We start from the raw sequence: 19,814 nt of genomic DNA, 5'->3' as shown, positions 1-19,814 counted from the left end.
AGTCTTTGAAGTCCTTTTAAGGAAAATTTTCTAGCCCCTATCTGAACTTCTGTACCAAATTTGAACATTTTTTGCCAATAAGCTCTTGGAAAAGCTGAGAAAACGCATAAAACCGATGGAAATACGCAGATTGGGCATATCTATGGAGATTTTTTTCAAACCCGTTCTTAGAGCGCGTCTGGAAGGCCGACTGATCCCACTAACTCCGTAAACAAAGCCGAAGTGCATTCGTGTGACGTCAACACAGGTAGGGCTCCTACACCAATATACTGGACCAAATACGTGCGAATTTTGCATGTATCAGCACTACCTCCTTAAACAACTCCATATTGCTTTCGTGTGACGTCAGCACAGGTAGGGCTCCTACACCAATAAAAAAACTAGCCGATATAGATCAGCTGAAATCAACGAATTTTTATTGGTGTAGAAGCCCCACCTGTGCTGACGTCACACGAAATCACTATGGCTTTCTTTTACGGAGTAGTGCTGACACAGAATAAGTACAGAATGGAATTTGAAATCAATCGCCTATCTAACCAATGCTTTTACATGACCCAATACTAAACCGTCACGTGCCTTGGAAGTCCAATCCTGGTTTTCTGATTGGCTCGTAGCAGTGAACGAGATCAATTGATCCGGATCATTGAATTGATCCGAACCTACCATCAATACTATTACAATGCGGCGCTTCCTAACAAGATGGCGGATTTTAGCGTCAGCGTACTAGCCAAGTTTCCGTACTGTATGTATACTTTGGTGCTGATACATGCTAAATTCGCACGTATTTGGTCCAGTAGGTTTTTAGTTATATTGGTTATGAATGAATCAATACCATTTCGCTTTTATATAAACAGATAAGAGGTTTCAGAGATTCAGGACAATTCAAACATACCCTTATCAACAGCTCTAACATTAGCGAAATCAAAGCATTCCCAAATCTCATATGATACAATATACAAGCTGAATCCCCAGGCATAACTCCTTTATATGACAGACAGTTTAACAGGTTATGCTGAATTGTTAATTGCTAGCTAGAGGCGTTGTTCTCATAAAGGCAATCTATTACAGAATTTACTTAATGTGTTGATTCTAATTGACAGTTAACGTCTCTTAGTGAGAAACAGGTTATAATAGCAGTGGAGAAAGATAGGAGAGTAGCGTTGCCGATTCTCTACCTTGTCACTGCCATCTATGAAGAATAGATGATACTTGAAGTATAGATGCTCTCATAAATGCAATAATTCATTACAGTATTTACTCGATGTGTACATTCTAATTGACAATTAACATCTCTTTAGTGAGAAACAGGTTATAATGGTAGTGGAGGAAGATAGAACAGTGTTGCCGATTCTCTGCCTTGCCACTGCCATCAATAAAGGATAGATGATACCAAAAGGATAGAAGCTCTCATGAAGGCAATTCATTACAGTAAAAAAAGTAAATTCGTATGGCTATGTTGGTGGGGAGTCCCTTGCGGGAAGGTCCTACCGCCTGAAAATATAATTTGAGCCGTCAATAGGCCTTACGACTGTCATACTTCAGCCGGGACCGACAGTTTAACGTGCCCATCCGATAACACGGGAGTGATCTGGTTAAAAAACTTTTGGTTGTGAGTGGGTTCGAACCCGGGATCTCTATGCTGCTACGCAAGCTCTCTATCCACTAGACCACGGTCACTTTCTCTCTTTTTATTACAGTATTCACTTATCTAAATACTTTTATTGATTCCAATTGACAATTAGCGTCCCCTCAATCAACCTCAATAAGGGTATACCATAGAGGAACAATAGCGTAAGTAGATATCCCATGGTATAGGGCGTTTATGTCGCAACTTTTATTGTTATCTCAAGCCGATTACTGTCGACTATTGTCGATTTTTACTGTTTTGACCGGGTAAGACTGTATGAACGGCACAATATGAGAGACTACGAGCGTCACACAGCTTCACGGGAAAGAACTACGTGGACTATCGGCTTGAGATAACAGTAAAAGTTGCGACATAAACGCCCTATGCCATGGGATATCTACTTATGCTATTGTTTCTCTATGGGTATACTTAGGGGCTGTAACTCGAATTTTTCAAATGTGAACACCCATTGTGTGGTACATCATTATAAAGGCATCTCCAAAACAAAAAAGATGACATCAATAAAAATGTTCTATGATACTTGTGTCCAAAATGGTTGCTGATTTTATTAAAGTTTTATTTTTCACTTGAGGGGTTGAAATATAGTTGTACGTCAAAAGGTGATGTATTCGACCAATCACTTATCCTGAAGGTTACAGTATTATTTATCTACAACAGTCTCCAACTTATGGAAGGGCTCCCATACATATGACTCACCCTGTATACATAGGATCTGTAGCCAGGAACAATGAACTAATATCGGTGGAATATAGGAGAGGGGTTTGTGGTGATTGTAACAAACGTTTAAGATGATTAAACTGTCAGGGAGTTGTCAAATTAAGGGTAGAGGGTGGAAGGAGGGATAAAATTAATTGGAAGATGACTGGGTCCTCCTCGACTTCTCTTCATTCTCACATTCTCTCACTCTCCTCTCTCTCCATTCTAATCTTCTTCTTCTACCGTTTCTCCTCACATGTTGTTCACTTTCACCGTCAGCTTTTCTCGTTCCTCTTCTTTGCTTCTTGCTGATTTGACAACCATTTTCATGATGTCAGTGTTTTCTTTTTCGCTTGCTCTGTTGCCAGATCGCTTTTTAACAATGTAGAATTAATAATTGAAAAAATCTCAATCTTATTTTATTATAAAAACTCATCATGAAATCACAGAGAAATATTATTTAATACTCGATTATTTTAAACGAGAATAAACAGTTAATATTACATCAATAAACCGATATCAGTTACCCTCCATAAAAGGCATTGACAAGACAGGGGATCGGCAACGTTTTCTCCTAACTTTCTTCACTGCCATTATAACGTGGTCCTTACTATTGTCCTGTGCTCCTCTCTCCCTTTCTCCCAGTTCCCCATCTCTCTCTTATCTATTTATTGTTGCTTTTTCATTTGGTTCTCTCTCTCTCAACTTTTCTCTTCATCAACTCTCATTCCATCTCTCTCTCTCTTATTTCTCATTCTATCTGCCTTGTGAGCTTATTGTCCTGTTCTAAATTCGATTGGAACTAGAATCGCACTTTCTCGCCTTATTTGCATCTGACAAAACTGTGTTCGAACAATTGGAGCTGCTCAAGCTAGACTGAAGAATTTCTAAGCAGGCTAAACAAATGATGAAATACTTCGTGATTGACATTAATTTATCCCATGAATCCAAATAATAGGACTTGCGATAATATTATGTGATTCACATAGATTTATTCAATGGATTCAGGGCCGGTTTCCGAGCTCGGGATTTAGCTGAGTTCTAGACTTTGAACAGCTGGAGTCAGAAAATTTGCTTTCCGAAACGGGGCGTAGTTGCAGTTTTTATTATGTCTCTGATTTCACTATTTCTAGAATTGTGACGTTTTTCCTTGACGAAATTAATGAAACATTCCTAAATGATTCAAAATAGCAGAAACATGACACTATTTTCTCTTTATTTTATTTTGTGTTCGATTTTCTAGTTTTTCGAAATTTCATTTAAACGTGGACTGTGACTGCGCCCCGTTTCGGTTAGAAACCCAGAGCTCGGAAATCGACACTAAGATTCAACTTATACTCACGCGACAATAGTCTCTTCTCGACGCAGCATTTGACAAACTGTGGAAAATTATTAAACACAATCAAGATTGAATGGAATTTGAAAATCGATAGTATAATAATTTGTAATCTAACTACATAAATCGGCGGTGTTTCAACAAATAATTACATTCTGAGGCTCAAATTACACTTACGCGACTCAGGTCGAGAAGAGACTCGATTCTGGTCGAGAGCATGTGTTTCCAAATGGTGACACTCAGACCAGTCGATTCTAGTCCCGCGACGTCACCATTTGGAAACACATGCACTCAACTAGAGTCGCAGTCTCTTCTCGAATTGAGTCGCGTAAGTGTGAGTTGAGCCTAAAGGTGCGTACAGATATACGCGGCGCGAACATGAGCAATTCACTTTTAATCAGCTGATTATATCTGTATTTTTACAGAAACGGTAAGATACAGATATAAAAAGCTTGGCATCAGCTGGTTAAAAGTGAATTGCTCATGCTCGCGGCGCGTAAATCTGTACACACCTTTAGGCTCAACTCACTATCACGCGACTCAGGTCGAGAAGAGACTCGACTCTAGTCGAGAGCATGTGTTTCCAAATGGTGACACTCAGACCAGTCGATTCTGGTCTCCGTGACTGTCACCATTTGGAAACACATGCTCTCCACTAGAGTCGAGTCTCATCTCGACCTGAGTCGCGTACGTGTGAGTTTAGCCTTAGTGTTAATTTTTGATTTAAATTATCTATATTCGTCAAAATCATATTTTGTCAATGATTGAATAATGAATCTTCATAATTGAGATAGAATATTTTGTAAATTGATTATATTTCTACATTGTTATCTATTTTATCACTTTCATTTTTGTCAAATTATATGTCAGTGTTTCAACTCCCACATACGTTAACATTTCTGAAATGCTTTCGATAATTGGTGATGTGTAATCAAATGAACAAGCCAACCCAATTCAACTGAGCAGATCCTTAACTAAGTATTTACTGCTTACGTCATCATAAAATCTGCTCATCTAACAGTTCCTCCATCATTAAGTATCTGAGAACATTCAACAAAGCAACCCCAGATTGCTTTAATTGGTTGACGTATTCAGCTTTAAAGCTTTGTGCAAATTACCGGCGTAGCTTCAATCATACCCAAAACGGTACAGACGATAAGCCTCTTTGGAATACTGTGAGTGAAGAGGAGAAGGAGAAGGAGGGGGGAAGGAGAAGGAGGAGGAGGAGAAGGAGGAGGAGGAGGAAGAGAAGAAGAAGAAGAAGAAGAAGAAGAAGAAGAAGAAGAAGAAAAAGAAGAAGAAGAATGAGAAAGAGAAGAAGTAGAAGAAGAAAGAGAAGTTTGGAATTCCACGTGGTGTACAAGAAAATATGCAAACAATTTTCTTGTTTGCTAAACGAGTTGCATGCGACTAAAGAGAAATAGACGGTTGATATTCAAGTCAAAGAAGAAGGAAGATTAGAGAAGAAGCAGAATAAATTAAAAAGAAGAAGAAGAAGAAGAAGAGGAGGAGGAGAGATGATGAAGTTCAAAAAGAAATTGGATCCAAAGTGGGTTAGAATGACCCTATAAGTAGGACTTGAACGATTTACAACTGTGTTATTGTCTCAATTATGGATCGGGTGACCTCATACACAAAATACACAATAACTTTTATCGGGTGAATTGCAGTCTGTTGAGATAAACTGCAGTTTATATCGGTTATGAAGAGATAATCTATCTACAAAATTGGTATGAGGTTTGAAAGGTAATCTAGAATGTTCCGTGGGTTTTATTCGAAGTACTACATTTTCCTTTGTACTGAAATTCACTTAATACATTGAGTGAATATCCAACTGTAGACATACAATGGAAATACGCTCTCTAAATCAGGGCCAGGGATCCAAAGAACCTCATTATTAGGCTCTGAAAGAGTTGTGTTACTTTGAAAACATAGTTCAGGGTTTCGAAGCTCTGTATAACTTGACTCTGAAAAAGTGGCGTTACTTTAAAAACATAGTTCATGGTTTCAAAACACTGGATAACTTTACTCTGAAAAACTTGTGTTGCTTTCTAGACCAGATTGAGGGTTCAAAAAAACTCAATATTAGTCAATAGTTAAACCATAGAGAAACAATAGCGTAAATAGATATCCCAAGGTAAGTTATAGGGAATTTATGTCGCAACTTTTACTGTTATCTCAAGCCGATAACTGTCGATTATTGTCAATTTTTACTGTTTTGTTGGGGTGATAGTGTATGAACGACACAATTTGAGAGACTACCAGCGTCACACAGCTGCATAGGAAAGAACTACGTGAACTATCGGCTTGGGATAACAGTAAAAGTTGCGACATAAACGCCCTATATCATGGGATATCTACTTATGCTATCGTTTCTCTATGGTTAAACTCAATGATTGAGCTCTGAGAACTGGTATACGCTCTCTAAACCAGGTTCAAGATTCCAACAAACTGAATGTTCAGGCTCTGAAAACTGATTAACGTTCTCTAAACGAGGTTCAAGATTTCAACAATGTCAATTACTCAATGATTAAGCTCTAAAGGTGAGTACAGATTTACGCGCCGCGAACACGAGCTATTCACTTTTCATCAGCTGATTATATCTGTATTTGTACAGAAATGGTAAGATACAGATATGAAAAGCTTGGCATCAGCTGATTAAAAGTGAATTGCTCGTGTTCGCGGCGCGTAAATCTGTACGCACCTTAAGAACAAGTGAACGATCTCTAAACCAGGTTCAGGGTTTCAACAAACTCAATGATTGAGCTAATCAAAACTGGTAAACGCTCTTTAAACCAGGTTTAAGATTCCAACAAACTGAATGATTAAGATCTGTTAACTGGTAAACGCTCTCCTAACCAGGTTCAAGATTCCAACAGACTCAATGATCGACCTTCAAAAACATGTAAGCGCTCTCTAACCCAAGTTCAGGGTTCCAAAAAACTTCATTATAAGTCTCTGAAAAAGTGGCGTTACTTTCGAAACATAGTTCAGGACCCAAAACACTGAATAACTTGAAAAACTAGTGTTTATCATCAGACCAGGTTTAGGGTTTCAACAATCTCAATGATTTAGCTCTAAAAACAGGTGAACGCTCTCTAAACTAGGTTCAAGATTTCAATAAACTCAATGATTGATCTTATGAGAACTGGTGAACGCCCTTTAAACCATGATCAGGATTTCACAAAACTGAATGAACATGCTCTGAAAACAGGTAAACGCCCTCTAAACCATGATCAGGATCTTACAAAACTGGATGAACATGCTCTGAAAACAGGTAAACGCTCTCTAAACCATGATCAGGATCTTACAAAACTGGATGAACATGCTCTGAAAACAGGTAAACGCTCTCTAAACCATGATCAGGATCTTACAAAACTGGATGAACATGCTCTGAAAACAGGTAAACGCTCTCTAAACCATTATCAGGATCTTACAAAACTGGATTAACATGCTCTGAAAACAGGTAAACGCTCTCTAAACCATTATCAGGATCTTACAAAACTGGATGGACATGCTCTGAAAACAGGTAAACGCTCTCTAAACCATGATCAGGATCTTACAAAACTGGATGAACATGCTCTGAAAACAGGTAAACGCTCTCTAAACCAGGATCAGGGTTCCAAAAACAGCCATTATTGGGCTCTGAAAAGTGGTGTTACTTTCGAAAAATGATTCAGGGTTTCAAAACACTGAATAACTCGACTCTGGAAAACTAGTATTCTATTATATTAAGCGAGCAATCTCTGTATATCTGAATATATTTTTATATTTGGTTATTTATATTTATTCATATTAATTGGTTATATTTATTTATGGTTATTCATGTTCAACGGATCTCGAAAACGGCTCTAACGATTCTCACGAATTGGAACATAGTAGGTTTATGATATAAAAATTCGATTGCACTAGGTCTCATCCTTGGGAAAACTCGCTGAACGACATTGAAAGGATAAATCATCCTTGGCTGAAACAGCTGAGACTTTCGTCGTCTGTGGATAGTAAAAAGTGAGTGAGTGATTCTGTGGAAAATCAAAATATTGTATCCCCGAAATTCATAAGCTGACCGTATAGCCAGCTGTGAAATATAAACACGATCATTTTAGAGAATTGTGTTCTTTTTATCAATAAATAAAAATAACAAGCGAAGCTCGGTGCGCCGATATTGGCTCCTTAAACCAGGTTCAGGGTTTCAAAAAAAAACTTAACTTAACTCTGAAAAACTGGATTTATTCTCTAAACCAAGTTTAGGATTTCAAAACAGAAGTAACTGAGGGATGAGATAAAGTGGTGACACAACTGATACATGGGCCACTAAACGATAGATACATCCACGCTGTTGTGACATATATCTAGTGGCAAGCAGATGAGATAATAGAGGGTAGGGGCTTAGATGTAGGGGTGGAGGTAGGGGTATCGTAAATTACTATACAGTACTGGCTTGCAGTGGTGGCTAGACCAATTTATCTCAATTTCTAGAATTATCGAATGGGTGAGTACGTGTGTGTGAGTGTAGGTGTGAGTGTGTGTATGTGTAGCTTCTAACTGCTGGATTTATCTGCCTTGTTAGGCAACGACATCAACAACAACATCAGCAAAAACAGAGACAGAAACAATACGAACAACAGAGACAACCGTTCGAACTCAGTGGGCAAATAAACGGCAAATTATTCAGCGTTACGTCGCAGATAATAAATCGTTCTATCCTACTGCTGATAACTGATAACAATAATATCTGTTTTTCCATCTTCCTTCTCTTTTATCTCATTTCTTCGCTATATTCTCGGCTGATCGACGTGATTTATGATTATCCTTGCTTCGCTTTCTGTTAATTTGATTGTTCTTGTCTCATCAGATTTGCTTATACTGATAGTCCTGTAAACAATAGATCTCGCGCGGTTATAAACCACAATCTCCTCTATTACTGTCCATCCGAGAAAATTATGACCTGTTATATTTTGCTTCCTGTTAATTTGATTGTTCTTGTCTCATCGGATTCGCTTATACTAGTAGATCTGTAAACAATGGATCTCGCGCCACAGTCTCCCCTATTACTGTTCATCCGATAAAATTATGACCTGCTATATTTTGCTTCTGTTAATGTGATTGTTCTTGTCTCATCGGATTCGCTTATACTAGTAGATCTGTAAACAATGGATCTCGCGCCACAGTCTCCCCTATTACTGTTCATCCGATAAAATTATGACCTGCTATATTTTGCTTCCTGTTAATTTGATTGTTCTTGTCTCATCGGATTCGCTTATACTAGTAGATCTGTAAACAATGGATCTCGCGCCACAGTCTCCCCTATTACTGTTCATCCGATAAAATTATGACCTGCTATATTTTGCTTCCTGTTAATGTGATTGTTCTTGTCTCATCGGATTCGCTTATACTAGTAGATCTGTAAACATGGATCTCGCGCCACAGTCTCCCCTATTACTGTTCATCCGATAAAATTATGACCTGCTATATTTTGCTTCCTGTTAATTTGATTGTTCTTGTCTCATCGGATTCGCTTATACTAGTAGATCTGTAAACATGGATCTCGCGCCACAGTCTCCCCTATTACTGTTCATCCGATAAAATTATGACCTGCTATATTTTGCTTCCTGTTAATTTGATTGTTCTTGTCTCATCAGATTCGCTTATACTAGTAGTTCTGTAAACAATAGATCTCGCGCCACAGTCTCCTCCATTACTGTCCATCCGAGTAAATTATGACCTGTTATATTTTGCTTCCTGTTAATTTGATTGTTCTTGTCTCATCAGATTTGCTTATACTGGTAGTTCTGTAAACAATAGATCTCGCGCGGTTATAAACCACAGTCTCCTCTATTACTGCCCATCCGAGAAAATTATGACCTGTTATATTTTGCTTCCTGTTAATTTGATTGTTCTTGTCTCATCAGATTTGCTTATACTAGTAGTTCTGTAAACAATAGATCTCGCGCCACAGTCTCCTCTATTACTGTCCATCCGAGAAAATTATGACCTGTTATATTTATTCATGGTTATTCATGTTCAACGGATCTCGAAAACGGCTCTAACGATTCTCACGAATTGGAACATAGTAGGTTTATGATATAAAAATTCGATTGCACTAGGTCTCATCCTTGGGAAAACTCGCTGAACGACATTGAAAGGATCCATCCTTGGCTGAAACAGCTGAGACTTTCGTCGTCTGTGGATAGTAAAAAGTGAGTGAGTGATCCTGTGGAAAATCAAAATACCGTATCCCCGAAATTCATAAGCTGACCGTATAGCCAGCCGTGAAATATAAACACGATCATTTTAGAGAATTGTGTTCTTTTTATCAATAAATAAAAATAACGAGCGAAGCTCGGTGCCCCTTTATTGGCTCCTTGAACCAGGTTCAGGGTTTCAAAAAAAACTTAACTTAACTCTGAAAAACTGGATTTATTCTCTAAACCAAGTTCAGGATTTCAAAACAGAAGTAACTGAGGGATGAGATAAAGTGGTGACACAACTGATACATGGGCCACTAAACGATAGAGACATCCACGCTGTTGTGACATACATCTAGTGGCAAGCAGATGAGATAATAGAGGGTAGGGGTTTAGATGTAGGGGTGGAGGTAGGGGTATCGTAAATTACTATACAGTACTGGCTTGCAGTGGTGGCTAGACCAATTTATCTCAATTTCTAGAATTATCGAATGTGTGAGTACGTGTGTGTGAGTGTAGGTGTGAGTGTGTGTGTGTGTGTGTGTGTGTGTGTGTAGCTTCTAACTGCTGGATTTATCTGCCTTGTTAGGCAACGACATCAACAACAACATCAGCAAAAACAGAGACAGAAACAATACGAACAACAGAGACAACCGTTCGAACTCAGTGGGCAAATAAACGGCAAATTATTCAGCGTTACGTCGCAGATAATAAATCGTTCTATCCTACTGCTGATAACTGATAACAATAATTTCTGTTTTCCATCTTCCTTCTCTTTTATCTCATTTCTTCGCTATATTCTCGGCTGATCGACGTGATTTATGATTATCCTTGCTTCGCTTTCTGTTAATTTGATTGTTCTTGTCTCATCAGATTTGCTTATACTGGTAGTTCTGTAAACAATACATCTCGCGCCACAGTCTCCTCTATTACTTTCCATCCGAGTAAATGATGTCCTGTTATATCTGAAACGGCCAATAGCTGATTGGGTTTGCGTATCGACGATGTCGATAATCAGTTGTAAACAACTATCACTGGAAGATAATTTCTACAAGACATACTGTCAATTGGTCAGCCCGAGTTGAGAGCAGAGAAAGGTCGAGAGAAAATACTATGTGACTTTGAGATATAAATTGCATGCGTCATTGCATCTCTCTTCCTTTCATCTATTCGCTATAGTGACGTCCACGTTATAATGGCAGTGGAGAAAGATAGCCGAACAACGTTGTCGTTCCTCTGTCTTGTCAATGCCTTCTATAGACGGTGGGTGATACAGGCTTATTGATGTAATATTGAATGTTCTTTCTCGTTTAAAATAATAAATTATATTTTATCAAGCAAGAAATTATATTTTTCCTACAGTTACGTTGAAAAGTGGCCATTGCTGCACTGATTACAGAACGCAAAGAATCACTTTTCCGCTCTAGTGCGGGAAAAATCTTTTCTGCACTCCAGATTTGCAACATGGCAACGCAAAATACTTAGTAGGTTATATGGAGCAACAGTGCAGCAAAATGAAAATGAAGTTGGTAAGAGTGACTGGTGTGGCTGCTATAGTGAGCAGAGGTGCAACGAGCTTAAGTAGATCACTTATAACCAACGGCAACATTTTTATTCAATTTCACAATAAATTAAGGTTTTTATCAATAATAAAATTACACAGAAAAACATTTGATGCATTTCAGGCAATTTTACCCATAATTACCCACTTTTCATATTCAATGGTAACTGTAGGAAAAACTTAATGTGAAATACGTGCGCAAAGTTCCTCTGCTGCACTCAAGAAACCATTCCGCCCTCGCCTACGGCTCGGGCGTAAACGTTTCTTTCGGTGCAGCAAACTGTCACTTTGCGCACTAGTTGCACAAATAACTATTTTCATAATTTGTATCAAATATTTTGTTAATTAATAATTAATCCTACATTGTTGGAAGACGATCCGGCAACAGAGCAAAGCGAGAAAGAGATAGCACTATCTGTTTTGTTGAATTATAGACAATGATAGCAATACCATTGCTAATCAAACACTGCCATTATAACGTGGACCTCACTATGGTCTTCCATTCAATATCTTCTTCCTTTTCTTCCTTTCAGGGGTTCCTGTTCCGAACCTCATATCATTCATCCATATTTTTATTGGTCTCTTTTGCCTTTTGAGTTGTAATTGAGCATCAATGCACCTTAATATCATCTCTCCAATATTTTCATTATGTGATTTTCATTGAAAATCATGCTGATGAAGGGAAAAGAAGCATATCAAATACTATCCATTATTATGAAAAACTATTAACGAGTCATGGGGAAGTATCTTCTTGAAAACCTCTTCCTATGACTTGATAATAGTTTGGTTGCACAAAAGTCGGTTGAATTTCAATCGTGATTAATTTCATGGTACCCAATTACAGAAGACCTTATTGGAAAGACGGCTTCTCTGATTGGTTCTCGTGAAATTAATCAGGATTGAAATTTAACCGGCTTTTGTGCAACTGGCACCAAGTGAATGAAATGATACAAATAAGGAAATATAATAGATTATTATTATTATTATTATTATTATTATTATTATTATTATTATTATATTATTATTATTATTATATTATTATTATTATTTATTAATAATAATATATAATAAGAAAATTTTAATAGATTCTCACTTCATGTATGATAGATATAAGATGATATATGTATAATGATTAATTCAATTTGTGAAACTTATCATTCATGTAATGTGAGAGAAATCTGAATAAAAAAAAATAATAATAATCAGAATCAACAATAAATTGATATTATATCAGATACATCGAGATTATTTGAATAACAGCTATCTACTATAGGTGGCGGTGTTAAAAGAAAATTGACAACTCTGACATTTTATCATTTTCACTGACTACGTGGGTCTCACTATAGTATGAAATACGGTACTTGAGATAGATATTTAAGATAGAATTGATCGTTTTGTTCAAGGACGAACAATAAATATTATATCATATACACCGAAATAACTTGATACACAACCATCTACCATAGAATTCCATCGAGGAAGAAACATGACAACATTGCTGTCCATCTAAGGCGGTGGTGACATAGAATCGGCAACCACGCCGTCCTATCATTCCCAATGACTTCATAACAAGTGAATTTCACTAAAAATGATAATACAAAATCAACTAAAATGATAAAAATAGATATACTAAAAATAAAATGTTGTAATACAGTGTCACTCTTAACCTTGAAAACAACTTCTTCGGAGGTTTGAATGAGAAAAGACTAAGAAATAATTGTCAAAAAACCACTGATTTATTGATAATTAGAAAGACCGGTTTCGGTTATTACACCATTGTCAATCTCTGATAAACTAAAACTAAATACAAGAGCAGCAGAATTTATACTAGTAGGCGAGTACTGCTATTGAAAAGAAAAAAAAAGTTAAAAAGTTCTTCGGAGGTGTTTGAACACTTCCCTTTTTGAGCCTCAGAGTGTGAAGGGGTGTTGGTTAGGACGGCGCCAATAACCAATTGAAGAGTTCAGGGCAAATCTTGTCTGAGAGAAAGAGTGTCATATATTATGTTGTTGAACTATCCCCCCTTCCTAACACAATAATGTCTCTCCTATCCTAACCTCAACACTAATATACACTTGTTGGTTGGGAGGGGGTAGGACAACCCCCCTAGTTTCGCCCCCAAATACCAACAATTGTATCGATCCTTGAAGGAGGGTGGGGTTCACAGCTAGAACCCCCCGGAATACCACCGTTGTACCCCTTTTTACCTGTAGTAAAATGTCTCTTCCATTCGAATGACCTTCACTAATTATTCGTTCATTAATAAACCACACAGAAATGGCGGGTATTTTCTGGTATATTATGACCTAGTCTAAAAATAAGGTGTGATTCAAGGTTGTATCGGGGAAGTGTGTTCTGGCCTACTGTGGTGGGGTCCATGTTGTAATGACAGTATTTGATTAGCATTGGTGTTGCTGTCCTTGTCTATCATTCCACAAAGTAGATAGCGCTATTATTCTCCACCTCAGCAACTTTGCTATAGTAAGGTCCACGTTATAATGACAGTGGATGAAGATAGAAAAATAGCGATGCCGATTCTCTGAATTAATCAATTATATTTCTACACTGTCGAAAACATAATTGGCATCGTTTTGGACCTAGAAATGGATTTGTCGAATGATAGACAAGGATAGCAAAACCAAAGTTGATCAAATACTATCATTATAACGTGGACCTCACTATAGATCGTTTCTCAACAATGTTGAAATATTATTTACAGAATATACAATCTCAATTTTGAAAATTGATCATTCAATTATTGGAAATTATATTTTCCTGACGAATAAAATATAATTATCGATTATTTCAAACAGAAATGAACAGTTGATATCACATCAGAAGAACCGGTATCAGCTATTTTCTATAGTGGGCAGAAGCAAGGCGGAGAATCGGCAACACTGCTCTTCTAGCTTTCTCCAAATCAAATTTCCCTGACGAATAAAATATAATTATTGATTATTCAAAACGGGAATGAACAGTTGATATCGCATCAGATTAACCGGTATCAGCTATTTTCTATAGAAGGCAGAGGCAAGGCAGAGAATCGGCAACGCTGGTCTCCTACCTTTCTCCAATGTCATTGAAACGTTGATCTCACTATTTTAGATGGCTGTGATTCAAGTTATCCAGGAATATCTGATATAATATAAATAATTGTCTATTATTGTTAATAAAGATCGAATAAGCTATCATATCAGATTCCTGCTTGATGCGTTTACACATTATTTACAAAATTTGTATTTTTCCGTCCTTATAGATTCTATTAAATCAAACGGAGCTTGACAAACACATATTCACAGCAATAAAGTCTATACGGAAGGAAAAATAAACAATTTGTTAATAACTTTGGTGTAAACGCAGCTTTAGAATGGTTTGAAAGATTGAAAAAACCTACCTTCAAGTTAAATTAGATAACACTTTTCAAAGAGTATACTATGCAACATTTTGACCTTCTTGAAATCGACTTCCAATGTTTGATATGGAGAATATCAGACGATTTTCTCTCCAGTTTTCGATTTGTGCTACAAACCTTCAAAGGCGCACAACACACGTTTGAAACACATGTGAGGGAGGACGAAAACATGTTTGAAACTCATGTGAGAGATGACTGAAACATGTTTTTGTGTGCGAGATGACTGAAAACTTGTTTTTGTGTGAGAGAGCCTACCCTGAACTGAATAATGTAGACGATCACTGTATAAAGGGAAAATACTACTGGGAAAAGAGCATGTGATGCGGGTTGCGGGGCTTCTCAGTTGAAGGGGCAGGCGACTAAATAAAGTACAGCATTGCCTTTTCATACCGGCTAGAAAGAGGATGAAAGAAGATGAATTGATTTAAAAATAAAGAGAGGAAGAGGAGAATGAAACTAGGAAGGGGGATGAAAGGGGAAACAGGATGGAAGAAGATGAATAGATTCAGAAAGCAAGAGAGAAATAGGAAAATAGAGAGAGGGAGACAGAGGGAAATATAATATACGGATGAAAATGAAAAACAAACATGGTGGAGAAGAAGGGTGGTTGGAATACACATGATGCTCCTTTGATATTATAAAGCAGAAAATTGAGTGAAATAGAAAGTGTCACTTGTTGAAGATAAAGAAGAAAAGAGAGTCCCACTTCATAGGAGAAAATGAGGTAAAAGTATGAAAGGAATCAGGAAAACTGAATAAAGTGGAATCTTATTCGTCACTTTGTAAACAAATGATGGGTAGCTTATATTTGTTCATAATTATTTTTATTCCTTGCTCGTTGAAAAGCGTATCCTTTCAAGTTGAATTCTGGGAAATGAAACTTTTTGGGTTGAATTTATAGCCTTCTAAATTTACCAAGGATGGTCTTAGGCTGATTTTAATTTCCCCAAGATTTCAGTAGGTTATGTTTTAAGATTGGCGAGTTTTTAATTTGATCCTTACGGAGCATGGGTTACCTGCAAGACTGAAATATCAATCACATATCAATATGTAGTTTGAATTATTCAACTCCTGCATCCAAAACCACTCAGGGGCTTCTTACAAGATAGGTAAAATGGACTTCTATGTTGAAGATCAACTACGTCTTTGACAGATCAGAGCCTTCAACCAATCACAAGCCGCTATTTTCGTGATAGACCTCCATTTCATAGAAGCTTTTTCATACACTAACTATAGTCTCTATGTCATAAAGTCAGTGGAAATAACAACTACGATCAGCTTGAATATCAGGCTGACATTGGGCCATACGAGTAAAGTTGAGCATTTGCTTATACTTCTAAAATCTTATTTGTATAAAAATGAGCAAATGCTCATGCTTCTACCTAATGCTCATGAGCAAAACCCTATGCTCCATGCTTATACTCATGAGCATATGCTCAGCTTTTATTCATATGGCCCTTTATCTTCACCATGGAAACTCATAATAACTTGCATAACTTATTCCGATATTCTAGCGACCCGCTGAAATACAAGAGTATATAATATACAGCTGACCATATACTCCGTATAAATTACTTGGGACTTGAAAAACTCATTTCAAGAGCCTCAACCTTTTCAAAAACATTAATCTAGTCTAGTTTGATACAAAACTTCCTTGTATAGAATGGGAATTAGAATGCCGCCCACTGCATTGAAAAAGTTAGTACTACTCCTCATCCTCCATAACTATTCCTCAGGAACGCAAAACTGTTTCAAAAGTACAACTCTACCTCATATTATTTTTCCGAAAAATATTTTTCAATATAAAATGAGAACAGAATGTGAATGATTTTTTCACATTACTTTGAAAAGCATTCACTCTCATTCCTATTGTATCTGCTATACAATACCTATTTCTCAGCTGTAAATAACTAATAGTGAGTAGGTTTTTGATTTTGTATTCAAATTTTTCAAATAAGTGCAATATTTCTAAAGCTTTTAATTTATTGTGGTTCATTCAGAGTATAACATCAACCTTCAAAATTCAAAATTTTAAGATCATTATTCCTGGACCGAAAATCAAGTGACGAAGCAGTGTGTGATTACATAACCTTAACTTTTGGACAACATTAACATTTTATCAAAAATTTTAGAGAGAAATAGTACAGGCTCAGTCTAGTTTTTCCTCCAATGTCATAATTGTATTATGATTATAGAGTTTTATACAATAAATTAATAAATGAATAAATGCCTTACTCTCAATTCTTGAATTGATATTATTCTATAATGGTTTTTTCTTGGGGAAAAATCGCAAGACAGTATAGGCAAGTGTGTAGGAATTCTCTGACATGACTTTGGAGAAGCATTAAATTCTCCTCTATTATATCTACTGTATCTCAAATAGCCTACAATAATTCAATTCAATTCAATTCAATTTATTAAAAACACACAAAACAAGACAAAACAAAAATACATTTTACAAAAATACAAATTACAAAGTACAAAATACAAAATTACGAAACAAATAAAACACAATAAAATGTTACAAATATAAAAAACCATGGGCTTTGTGGTTGGGTGTGTTGGAGAAGAGAAAAAAGAGAGGACAATACCTAGCCAACTATGGTTTCCCATGTAATAGGCAGGCAAAGAAGAGAAGAGAAGTGATGAGGAAAAAAGGTAAGGGAGAATTGGTGGGAAGGAAGAAAACAGAGGAATAGGTACTCAAAATAAAGGTAAGAGAGTCCACTGAAAAATGAAAAAACAATGCTGGAGCAGAAATCTCGTGTCATATATCTAAATGGAAGAAGAAATTACTGTATGTCCAGTTTAATTTTTCCGCTGATCTTATTGTCCATGAGAAATTGATTTGGAATGAGATTTTTATTTTAGTACCTATGTAAATTAACTGCCTCCTTATACATTCAATATTAGTTTTATAGGTTACATATTTGTTAGCAGTGGCCCTTGAATTATAATAATTAAGTGTAGAGTTTACTGTGAGAGGAAAATCGGATCTATATTTTATTAAGTACTCAATTACGGTTTTTATGTATGATTGTCGTATAGTCATGACCTCAAAATCACTAAAAACCATATTCTTTGGATAGAGCCTGGGTTTGCTTGATAAACTTTCAATCTCTTACTATATTATTCTTAGAACAATATTTTTCAAGGGAGGCGTGAAAGCATCTATCAGCAAAACATTGGCAAAGAATCCCACTTCTCAAAAAACATTTCCCCCCCCCCATACAACTTGACAAAAACTTTCCTCCACAATAACCTGACCCCTCTACAGAAAATGTAGCGTCGAGTATCCACTTACCTCGGAAAACCGGAAGAAAACCTATCGGAAAACGCTCGTGGAAAACTACTGTGTGGTGCACTAACACACGCTCAACACTCACACACACCAACAACACTCGCGGCTCAACACACCAACGCACAAGATCGCGCGTGCTCTCTCTCTCTATCTCTGGCTGTCTCTCTCTCTCTCTCAGATTGGATATAGCGGAGACAACTGGCAGAGTACAGTGCTACTGGCCTACTGTGCTTTTGCCCAACTCAGACCAGCTACGCTATACGGATAAATGGTGAGGCATGCGCCGTGAGGAGGAGGTCACCTCACTCACTCACTCACTCACTCATTTCCTCACTCACTCTCTGTTTCGATTCTTTTGACCCTTCATCCCTGACGGAAAACGTCACCGAAACTTAACTCAAAAGTGTAGTACAATGTAGTAATTAAAAAATAAATGTATCCTTTTTCCATCCTTATTGATAAAATAAGGGATATCCCACAACATGTTCCCACCTATAATGTAATTTTTAAGTGAGTGAAATAAACATCGTTGAATGAATACTATCACTAACTTTTCGTTCATGACATTATGACAAGTCGTAAAGTTTTGCAATATCATTAACATCTAAGTATTTGGAAAAACGCAGGATGGTTCATGACTTTTCTCATTTTTTGTAAAAAAATAAAAATCGCTCAAACTCCGTGACCTCATTCTCGTTGATGCGAGGAACTCGAATCTGCAAACGGATTAGGAAAATTCTGTCCCGTTCAGGAGATATGAGCACTTAGATATATTGAAAAACACAAATTGATCAGTACATTATTTTTCTCATTTTTTCCGGAGAAATAAAATCATTATCAACTCTGCCTTCTTAATATGAACTAAAAGGCATCAAATTTTTTATCCAATATGTCAGATGAGTAGAGATCTACCTCGCTGCTAAATAGAATTTAATGAAACATTTCGAAGAGAATAGGATAGAATAGAATTGTTGACTTCATTTTTTACCTAGGAGGGCGGAGTTAGGGCGCAGCCGGCCCTCTTTCACACTCAACCCTCAAAGAGAAGATGGAAATCAAGTAAAACTCTCAATATAAAGAGAGATCTTGAATGAAATATTTCACTCAGAATTCCGGGGAGAACAATGCTACCTCGTTGGGCTAATGAATGATCAAATAACAACAACGAAATCTCTCAAAGATTAGCTGATAATCACATCTATCATGAAGTTGTATAAAATAATCATTTGCTCAACTTTGAGCAAAGTTTCCCCTCGTTTTTCTTTCAAGATTAGAAAAAGCCGAGAAGAGCAATCAGGCGTCTAATTCAAAAAACACAAATGAGCGAGATTCAAGTAGTTAAGGGGGTGAGGGGGGCTGCTAAAAGGAGATCCCGAACCCCCTAACCCCTAACCTCTCACCCCCTAAATGGGCAATTTACATAGTGCTCGAAGCCTACAATTCAGAGCCTGATGATGGGAGCTTCCAAAGTCATTTCCACTTGAATTAAACCGTTTTATTAATTAGCCCTCCATTGGTTTACATTGGGGCTTTGTCCAGTACAAATATGAGGTGTTTTAGGAGAGACAATCTTTCAACCTTTTTCTTCCTCCTAGAACGTAAGTTGAATTTTGTTCTGTTGAACACATGAATAAAAAAGGAATCTGGATCTGAATCTATTTGTCTCTTCATT

At 36.9% G+C, this 19,814-nt stretch overlaps 1 protein-coding gene across 1 annotated transcript in view; it reads right to left on the bottom strand.

Moving 5' to 3' along the window:
* LOC111049903 (glutamate-gated chloride channel) overlaps nt 1-18,358 on the bottom strand; it is a gene marked incomplete in the record, with an annotated part of 235,061 nt that extends 216,703 nt beyond the window's left edge. The window contains 1 exon segment of the mRNA XM_039433746.1: nt 18,146-18,358.
* Between the last annotated feature and the right edge of the window lie 1,456 nt (nt 18,359-19,814).

The sequence above is a fragment of the Nilaparvata lugens genome, chromosome 8 (assembly GCF_014356525.2).
Source record: "Nilaparvata lugens isolate BPH chromosome 8, ASM1435652v1, whole genome shotgun sequence".
NCBI lineage: Eukaryota > Metazoa > Arthropoda > Insecta > Hemiptera > Delphacidae > Nilaparvata > Nilaparvata lugens.
The sequence above is the reverse complement of the archived record's forward strand: the minus strand, read 5'-3'. Positions and strand labels throughout refer to the sequence as shown.